The sequence below is a fragment of the Eutrema salsugineum genome, unplaced genomic scaffold (genome assembly GCF_000478725.1).
Source record: "Eutrema salsugineum unplaced genomic scaffold, Eutsalg1_0 scaffold_14, whole genome shotgun sequence".
NCBI classification, from domain to species: domain Eukaryota; kingdom Viridiplantae; phylum Streptophyta; class Magnoliopsida; order Brassicales; family Brassicaceae; genus Eutrema; species Eutrema salsugineum.
The window spans coordinates 1,509,842-1,519,449 of NW_006256877.1; the positions used below are offsets into that span (position 1 = coordinate 1,509,842).

General features: G+C 46.2%; 1 non-coding gene across 1 annotated transcript; it reads right to left on the reverse strand.

Annotated features, from left to right (window-relative positions):
- Positions 1-4,551: 4,551 nt before the first annotated feature.
- LOC112088692 lies at positions 4,552-4,658 on the reverse strand. Its single transcript, XR_002900637.1, has one exon. It is a non-coding gene; the product is annotated as a small nucleolar RNA R71 (small nucleolar RNA).
- Positions 4,659-9,608: the final 4,950 nt, after the last annotated feature.

Here is a 9,608-nt window from a genome sequence, read left to right on the forward strand (position 1 = left end):
CAAATCTCCTCCCCCACACTTAGATAACACAGTCCCTTGTGTTATAAAAGCGTGTGAGAGAAGTGAAAAGACAAACTGAACGAATGCAAGATGATATATACAAGATGCATATGTACAAGGTTTAAAGTCGATACCTTAGTCGGAGAGGTCGGATCCCAAGTAGTGCGAGGGATTCGATGTTGAGCAGGATGGAGTGGGCTGACGTGGTGGGCTGCTTTCTGAGGGTTCAGGCAGGAAAGTCGTGGCTGGATCGATCCAGTCTTCTTTGCCTGGTGGAAACTCCGGGTTCCTCGCGTTTGAGCTTTCTCCAACTCCTTCTTCTGTAATCGGTGCGGTTGAGGTCGCTGAGTTCCTATCCGGCGAGGATGGCCTCGTGAGCTGCTTTACCTTCTTCTTCAAATGCCTCACACAATCCACCAATGCGTGGATGGTTTTGTCTTGCCACTTACACCACTTTTGGAGGGTGTTCACTCGTGAATACAGCTTCTTGGTGTGGTATTCAGGCTCACCCCACACTTGCGGATCGAAGTGATAGCGGCCTGCTCCGATCCTTCTCTCATATTGTCTCTGCTCCTCGTTATCACAATCTTCCGGGCCATTAGTGTTCTCGGGTTTGCTAGGTGCTGCCTTGGTGCATTTGCGTGTTGGTGGGTCGAAAGCTGGGTTATACAACTGGTCTTTGAGAACGTAGAACGAGACGTTACACTGCTTGTCGAGCATGGTGAGGCTTCGGTTAGGCAGTAGAACCTGCGTGCCGTCTTTATGCAGTAGGGTGAAGTCGTAAACCCATTTATCCCCTGACTTACCTCCAAAGAAACCACTTTTGCTTAGGTATAACTCATCAATGAGATTCGACTTCTTTGGTGAATCAGGGAATATAAACCCTTGAGCCCTCAGGATCTTGGTGACTATCCAACCGTTCTGAAGTCTTCTTGCTCCTCGCTTCTTGCGGTCGCACCATACATTGTGCCGATAAGTGAGCATTTGAATGGCAAAGAATGCACCCAATGATGGTACATGCAGCGGCCCTCGGAACTCTTTCTTGTTCTTCATTTGAGTGATGAACGGCTTCAGTCCGAGTCCCAATAGTTCAAGCTCGGCCGTGTGAATAACACCAGGGTTAAAGGTCGAGAAGAATGTTGATGCTAGGACGCGGTTTGTGTATCTGATCGCAGGGTTCCTTATGCAGCTTGTCTTGCTCTTGCCTCCGAGGTAGGGTCCAAAAGATATTGTTTCCCACAATGCGGCCAACTCATCACGAGGGTACACAAACTTGTCAAGCGAGCTTCCACTCCTTTCAAACCCAAAGATTTCATCAAGCTCCTTGAAACTGACCTTGTAGTGCACGCTATCCATTTCAAATTCAATGTGGCCGAATCCTTTGCCATGTAAACGCTTTGGATCTCTCTTGGGGTAGATGATGACCTCCAAGGTTGCAAGAAACTGCTGTGTAATCCCTTCATAGGCAACATTATCTCAAAGAACTTTGCCAAGCCCATATTCTCAAAAATGAGGGTCACGTCATCAAGTATCTCGAGTTTCTTCAGCAACTCCAAGTCAGGGAATCGACCTTGAGCCACTCTGATTGAGTTGAAGTGGTCCTTGTATTCCTCAGTGGTTGGGAAGTGCTCATCCTCGGGCTCGGCCTTTGGTTCTTTCTTGGACTTTTTGTCACCGTCGTCATCAGATCCCACAGCTGCCTTCTTCCCGTTCCTCTTTGACTCGAGAGCTGGTGCCAGAGTGAGTTCAGTATTGCTTGCTCGTTTGGGGGTTGGCTCGTCATCGGGTCGCATCGAGGGTTTCTTGCTGGTCTCTCCAATACGTGGCACGGCAACTTTGGCGGGGTCTTCACCAAAGTTGGAGATAATTAAGCAAAGATTCCAGAACAGTTGGAATAATCCAATTCGGACCAGTGGAGAGAAAGATATGGCTTCCGGAGCGTTCACCAGCCTTGCGCGTACCCGAGAACTGAACGGCGAACTTCAAAGATCATGGCGGACGGAGCCTTTCCTGTCCGAACCAGCTTACCCGGTCTTCATCAAAGTTCGAAATCCATGGAAGATCTTCTCAGAGCATTTGGAATCTCTCAATTCGGAGCAAAGGTTTGGAAGATAGGGTCTCCGGAGTTCACATCGGTCTAAAAGTCTATTTTCCGGTAATTTCAATGCGGCGCAAAGATGTGAAATCCAGGAAGCCTTCCACTCCCCAAGCTCCGATGGTTTCTTCACCAAAGTTCGAGCTTATTGAGTCATCTTGACTGTGGAACTGGTCACATAGCAATTGGAGTCGTGTGCTGAAAGTTACTGCTTCCGGAAGGTGACATGGTCGATACAAGCCTAAAAGAGTTGCGATACGCGCTAAGTATTTTCACAAGCCTCGGTATCTTTACCTTGGCGTCACTTAAGTCGAGGCTCATATCTTGGAAGTATTCTGGACTAGACCTCGTGCCAAAGCCTTGGCATGGTTAGATCGAGGCATGCATACGTAAGGACAGAAGCTGGAAACGACTAAGTGTTGAAAGTACACCTCGGTGAAATGACCTCGGCGTGCATGCCGGACTGTGTTCTCCCAAGCACCTCGACATCATGACCCCTCGACATTTTATCCCGAGGTCCCTTGTCACGAACCCAGAATCAAGAACAGAATGGCTCAAGAACATACACGTGAGGATAGATCAAAGACTAGGGTTCATGCATGTTCTTGACGTGTTCTTCACGAGATCTTCATCTGGATCCTGACTCACGTGCACGCCTCGGCATGAAGACCTCGGCTTCACTTTCCGACACACCGTGGCACTCACCCATCAACCCAAGAGGGCGATTCAGTACCCGGTTTGTTCCGGGCTGACCCGCGACACTTTCCCTTTGCTATAAATACATTTTGAGACTAAAAACCTAGTGATCTTATCTCTTATCTGTTTTTAGGTCTAAGAACTTGCCTCTTTCGTGAAACTTGATTAATCAAAGACTTAGTGAGCTCGTTATGATCAGTGAGTAGTCGTTTAAGCGGCTTTAGATAGGTAGATTAGGGTGCTTTCAAGGTGGATTAATGGGTTTAGGTGTCTAGTCTTGCATGTTTCATTCCTTAACCGACGAGATCTCTAAGCTGGATCCAAGCACATCACTTGAGGTTCAGATCTGAGACATATCTCGCATCAGAAGTGTTCGTAGAAATGTCTGAACCACTCGGTTAAGGGTTTAGGAGTCTTTCATCGCGAGAGTGATAGTTTGTTCCCTTAAATGACGTTTTTGAACCGATTCTTATTGCTGACTGATTCGTGCTTCTCAAAAGGGATTTTGGTATGAAAGAGGATCAGTTTAGACGTTTAATACTTTCATGAGAAGATTAACGTGCCTTGAGTTCAAAGTCAAATGAAATCGCTTGATAAAATGATTCATTAGCCCCTTAGTCTAACTTGGAAGCACCCGAGTCAAATATCCTGTCTAAAGCTTCTGCCTTTATCATTCATTACCATCATCTGAATCACCTGTTTGTTGTTTGCATCTTGCTTAGTTTAAATCTCTGCTTTTTATTTACTTTTATTGCTTATTTGCCTGATTATCATCGTCACCAAACGTTTACCTTCTTGTCTTGACTTAAGTGAACAAATGACATAGGCTAGTGTCTCGTTTACAAGCTTGGTTTGACACCCCTTATACTACTTTGACAAGGGGATTGATAACCTTTCTAAGAGCTTGAAAACTCTTAGTTATCAATTGGCGCCGTTGCCAACTTGTAGGAGCATTAGTCTCTTGTTTGTTCTTGAGTTCAAGCTTTTCTTTCCTTTGTTTTACTAACTTCTTTCCAAGTTCTTGTTTTGTTTTCAGGTGCATGAATACCAGGTCTCGGAGCACAGGATCGCTTTTCCCATACGACGATAACATCGACAGATTAGAAAGGCGAGCTCACGAGAGAGAACGGCACTTTGACAGACTTGGAATGGCAGAACAACAGAGAATGGAGCAACAGGCTCAGGCAGCCGAGCACCAGGCTCAGGCTAATCAGGCACAGGCAGGAAGAAATGAACAACAAGCCTATGTTAATCAGCAACAGGCTCAAAGAAACGAACGGCTTGCTCAGCAAAACCAACACCAAGCGAATAGAAATGAACAACAAGCCCATCATGTTCATCCGCCACCACCCCAAGTTCAGCGACAACATCCTCCAATCTGTGTTGGAGAGAATGACCGAGCTAATGCGCACCAATACCGAGCTAATGCGCACCAATACCGAGCTGGAATTCAAGCTCCACCAGTTCAAAACAACAACTTTGAAGTTAAAGCTTCCCTGCTCAATATGGTGCAAAACTCAAAGTTCCACGGTCTGCCTGGAGAAGACCCTCTCGAGCATCTAGATCAATTTGATCGGGTTTGCGACTTAACCAAGATAAATGGCGTCTCCGAAGATAGCTTCAAGCTACGCTTGTTCCCTTTCAGCCTCGGTGATAAAGCACACCAGTGGGAAAAGAATATACCGAGGGGTTCTATACAAACCTGGGAGCAGTGTAAACTGGCGTTCTTATCAAAGTTCTTTTCCACATCACGCACGGCTAAGCTCAGGAATCAGATCTCATGTTTCACGCAGCACAATAACGAGAGCTTTAGTGAAGCTTGGGAACGGTTTAGAAGCTACACTAACCAATGCCCACACCACGGCTTCTCAGAGGCATCCCTCTTGAGTACTTTATACCGAGGTGCACTCCCCAAGATCAGAAACCAACTCGATACAGCTTCAAATGGGAATTTTCTTGGAAAAGAGATCACTGCAGCAATGGAACTAGTTGAGAACCTAGCCATGTCAAATGACACGTATGGAGAGGAATTTGATAGAGCAAACCGTACAGAGGGATCTAGTGATGAACAGCGCATGAAAAAGGATATAAGAGAGCTTCAGAGTAAGCTTGACAAGGTTTTGATGGCGACTCAAAAGCCAATACACTTTGTAGGCGAGTTTGATGAGCAAGGGCCAAGTTTTGACAATGTTAATGAAGATGGTCTAACACAAGAGGAGCTGAATTACATAGGGAATCAGCAGAGGTATCAGCGGTTTAACAACTACAACAGTAACCCAAACCTCTCATACAGAAACCCAAATGTAGCTAACCCTCAAGACCAAGTGTACCCTGCTCAACAACAACAACAAAGCTATGCTCAAAAGGCTCCTTTTCAGAATACCTTCCAGCCCAAGCAACAGTTCAGTGGGCAACAGCACGGCTACACTCAGCAGAATCAAGCGGCTCAGAGTAACACCTTCAACAACCAACCGCAGCAACACAAGTTTCCACCAGGGTTCCATCCGCAGCAGATGGGTAATCAACAACAGATTCAAGGAACAGGTCAGAATCAAATGGGGAACGACGTCTGTGGGATACTACAGCAACTGTTACAGGGCCAGCAAAGGGTTGAGAGCCAGCACGCGACAATGCAGCAAGATATCAGAGAGATTAAGCAGAATCAAGCTTCTACATCATCAAGAAGCCCGACTTTACCAGGTAAACCGGAGCCGAACCCTAAAGAGTATGTGAACGCCATCACATTGAGGAGTGGTAAGGAATTACAAACTCCAACGCCTAAGACAAAGCTCATTGAGGCCAATGAGCAATTAGCGGGGGAGGCAGCCTCAGACGATGCGTGTAAAGAAGCGGTCTTAGAGAAGGAACCGATCAAGGACAAAGGAAAAGAGGTGGAAAAGACAACTGAGCTTGAAAAGCCCTATGTTCCACCACCACCTTATCAACCCAAGATACCGTTCCCAGGGCGTTTCAAAAAGAAAATTCTAGACAAGGCCAAGGCGGTCTTTGAGAAACACTTGGAGAACACGCAACTCACCTTACCCATTATAGATGCTTTCTTAGCTATACCCCAGCTTGGGAAGCTTCTAAAGGACGCGATCCTCAACAAGACAAAGGAGCTCCAGGGTATGGTGATACTGAGCCATGAGTGCAGTGCCATAATACAAAGAAGATCTATACCAAGGAAGCTATCCGATCCGGGCAGCTTCACTTTGCCGTGTGCTTTAGGTCACCTGAAGTTCTCAAACTGTTTATGTGACCTTGGAGCTTCTGTGAGCTTAATTCCTTACACGGTGGCCAAGAGATTGGGATACAAAAGCTACAAGCCAGCCAAGATCTCTCTTGTATTAGCTGATAGATCAGTTAGATTACCGGTGGGGTTTGGTTGAGGATCTACCTTTGAAGATCGGTGAGATAGAAATCCCCACGGACTTCATAGTTCTTGAGATGGACGAGGAACCATTAGACCCTATCATCTTAGGCCGACCGTTCTTAGCAACCGCAGGAGCCGTAATAGATGTGAGAGGAGGAATGATTGAACTACACATAGGTTCTGAGACTATGAAGTTCAACGTGAAGGAAATGATGAAGAAACCGACCATTGGAGGTCAGGTTTTCTATGTGGAGGTAATGGAGGAGCTGGCTGATGAGCTCCTTGAAGAGTTGAACGCAGAGGATCCGTTACAAGTGGTCTTAACGCGGGAACAAAGCGAGCATGGGTACTTGAACGAAGAAAGTGAGGTGTACAAGCGTCTTTTGGACCAACCGAGGGAACTTGGAGCTGAGGCGAGGTTTTTGGAGCTCCACACGAGCAGCCTCGACATCCTAGACAGCGAGGGATCCACGGAAACAGAAGAGACACCTCGGGATATCATGGCCGTGACAACTCATACCGAGGCCGATGGTAAACCGCGCGAGAACGAAGCAAAGGCCGAGGAAGCTGTTCCAGGCCAATGCAACTTTGATGCCGATTGGAATGAGGCAAACGCACCCCCTGTTGAGCTCAAGCCTCTACCAACAGGGCTCAGGTATGCGTTCTTAGGTCTGAACTCTACTTTTCCTGTGATCATAAACGATAGCTTGCTTGAACATGAAGAACGTGCATTGCTTAATGAAATAAGGAAATTCAGGAGAGCCATAGGGTATTCCTTGGCTGACATTAGAGGAATCTCTCCTGATATATGCACCCACAGGATCCACCTAGAGGACCAAGCCATGTCCTCTATTGAGCACCAACGTCGATTTAACCCGAACCTCAAGGAGGTGGTTAAGAAGGAGATACTAAAGCTCCTTGAGGCAGGGATAATTTATCCAATCTCTGACTCTCGATGGGTATCTCCTGTACACGTTGTGCCCAAGAAAGGTGGAATCACGGTAGTGAAAAACGATAAGGATGAACTCATAGCCCAAAGAACTATAACCGGCCATCGCATGTGCATTTACTATAGGAAATTGAATTCTGCATCAAGAAAATATCATTTTCCTTTACCATTCATTGATCAAATGCTTGAACGGTTAGCTAATCACCCTTATTTTTGTTTTCTCGATGGATACTCGGGGTTCTTTCAAATACCTATAGACCCCCGAGATCAAGAGAAAACGACATTCACCTGCCCTTATGGCACTTATGCTTATAGAAGAATGCCATTCGGTTTGTGTAATGCACCGGCCACTTTTCAAAGATGTATGATGCACATTTTCTCTGATCTAATTGAAGAGAAAGTTGAGGTGTTTATGGATGACTTCTCCGTATACGGCTCCTCTTTCTCCGAATGTCTTGCTAATCTTTCTCAGGTTCTCAAGCGATGTGAGGAGCATAGGCTTGTCTTAAACTGGGAAAAGTGTCATTTCATGGTCCAAGAAGGCATTGTCTTGGGACACAAGGTATCAGAGAAAGGCATCGAGGTGGATAAGGCCAAGATCGAGGTGATGGTGAACTTACAAGCCCCGAATTCTGTGAAAGGAATAAGAAGCTTCCTTGGCCACGCTGGGTTCTATAGACGATTCATCAAGGATTTCTCCAAGATAGCCAGGCCTTTGACCAGGTTATTGTGCAAAGAAGTGGATTTCAACTTTGATGAAGAATGTGAGGAAGCATTCAAGATAATCAAGGAGGCTTTGATCAGTGCACCGATTGTACAAGCCCCTGATTGGTCTTTACCATTTGAAGTGATGACCGATGCATCTGATTATGCTGTAAGAGCTGTCTTGGGACAGAAGAAAGATAAGAAGCTCCATGTGATCTACTATGCCAGCCGCACTTTGGACTCGGCTCAAGAAAAGTATGCCACCACCGAGAAGGAAATGCTTGCCATTGTGTTTGCATTTGACAAATTCAGGAGTTATCTAGTGGGATCAAAGGTCACAGTTTACACAGATCACGCGGCCTTGAGGTACCTGATGTCTAAGAAGGACGCTAAGCCGAGGCTTTTGAGATGGGTCTTATTACTCCAAGAATTTGACATGGAGATACTTGATAAGAAGGGCATTGAAAATGGAGCCGCAGATCACCTCTCAAGGCTGAGGATTGAAGAACAGGTCCCAATAGATGATGCTTTACCCGAGGAACATCTCATGTTAGTCCGGTCTTACTTAGAGATATAAGGAAGCCAATACGATCAAGGAAAGAAGCCTTCCATGGTTCGCGGATCTTGTGAACTACTTGTCTTGCGGATTAGAGCCACCAGATCTTGATACTTATCAGAGGAAGAAGTTCTTTAGAGATGTGATGAGGTATCATTGGGATGAGCCGTATCTTTACGTGCTTAACAAGGACCATCTCTATAGGCGATGCTTGGCCGAAGAAGAGATCCATCCAGTGCTACAAGAATGCCACGGCTCATCGTATGGTGGTCATTTAGGTGCGTTCAAGACAGTTGCCAAGGTTCTACAGAGCGGTTTCTGGTGGCCGACCATGTTCAAAGACGCCCAGGAAGTGGTCTCGAGGTGTAAGGCTTGTCAAAGGCACGGAAACATATCCAAAAGGAATGAAATGCCCCAAAACCCAATCTTTGAAGTAGAAGTCTTCGACTGTTGGGGCATTGACATCATGGGTCCCTTTGTAAGCTCATATGGGAATCAATATATCCTTGTAGCAGTGGATGTGAGTAAATGGGTTGAAGCGGTTGCATCTCCGACCAACGATTCAAAAGTGGTGGTAAAACTCTTCAAGAGTATCATCTTCCCACGGTTTGGAGTACCAAGAGTAGTCATCAGTGATGGGGGAAGCCATTTCATCAACAAGACTCTTGAGAGTCTTTTGAAGAAGCACGGAGTAAAGCACAAGGTGGCCACTCCTTATCATCCGCAAACCAGCGGCCAAGTGGAGGTTTCCAACCGTCAGATAAAGGCCATTTTGGAGAGGACCGTGAACTCATCCAGGAAGGATTGGAGCAAGAAACTTGACGATGCCCTGTGGGCTTACAGAACCGCCTACAAGACCCCCATTGGGACTTCACCATTTAACTTGCTCTATGGGAAAAGCTGTCATCTACCAGTTGAGTTGGAATACAAGGCCTTGTGAGCAGTGAAACTTCTGAACTTTGACATCAAGACCGCACAAGAAAAGAGGGTTTTACAGCTTCATGAGCTTGAGGAGATCCGGTTAGATGCTTTCGAGAGCTCTAAGATCTACAAAGAAAGAACCAAGGCGCTCCATGACAAGAAGATACACAAGAGAGAGTTCAAAGAAGGGGACCAAGTTCTGTTGTTTAACTCAAGACTCAAGCTGTTCCCTGGGAAGCTGAGGTCTAGGTGGTCCGGTCCGTTCACGATTCTTGAAGTGAGACCCTATGGAGCCGTGGTTTGGAAAGGAAAA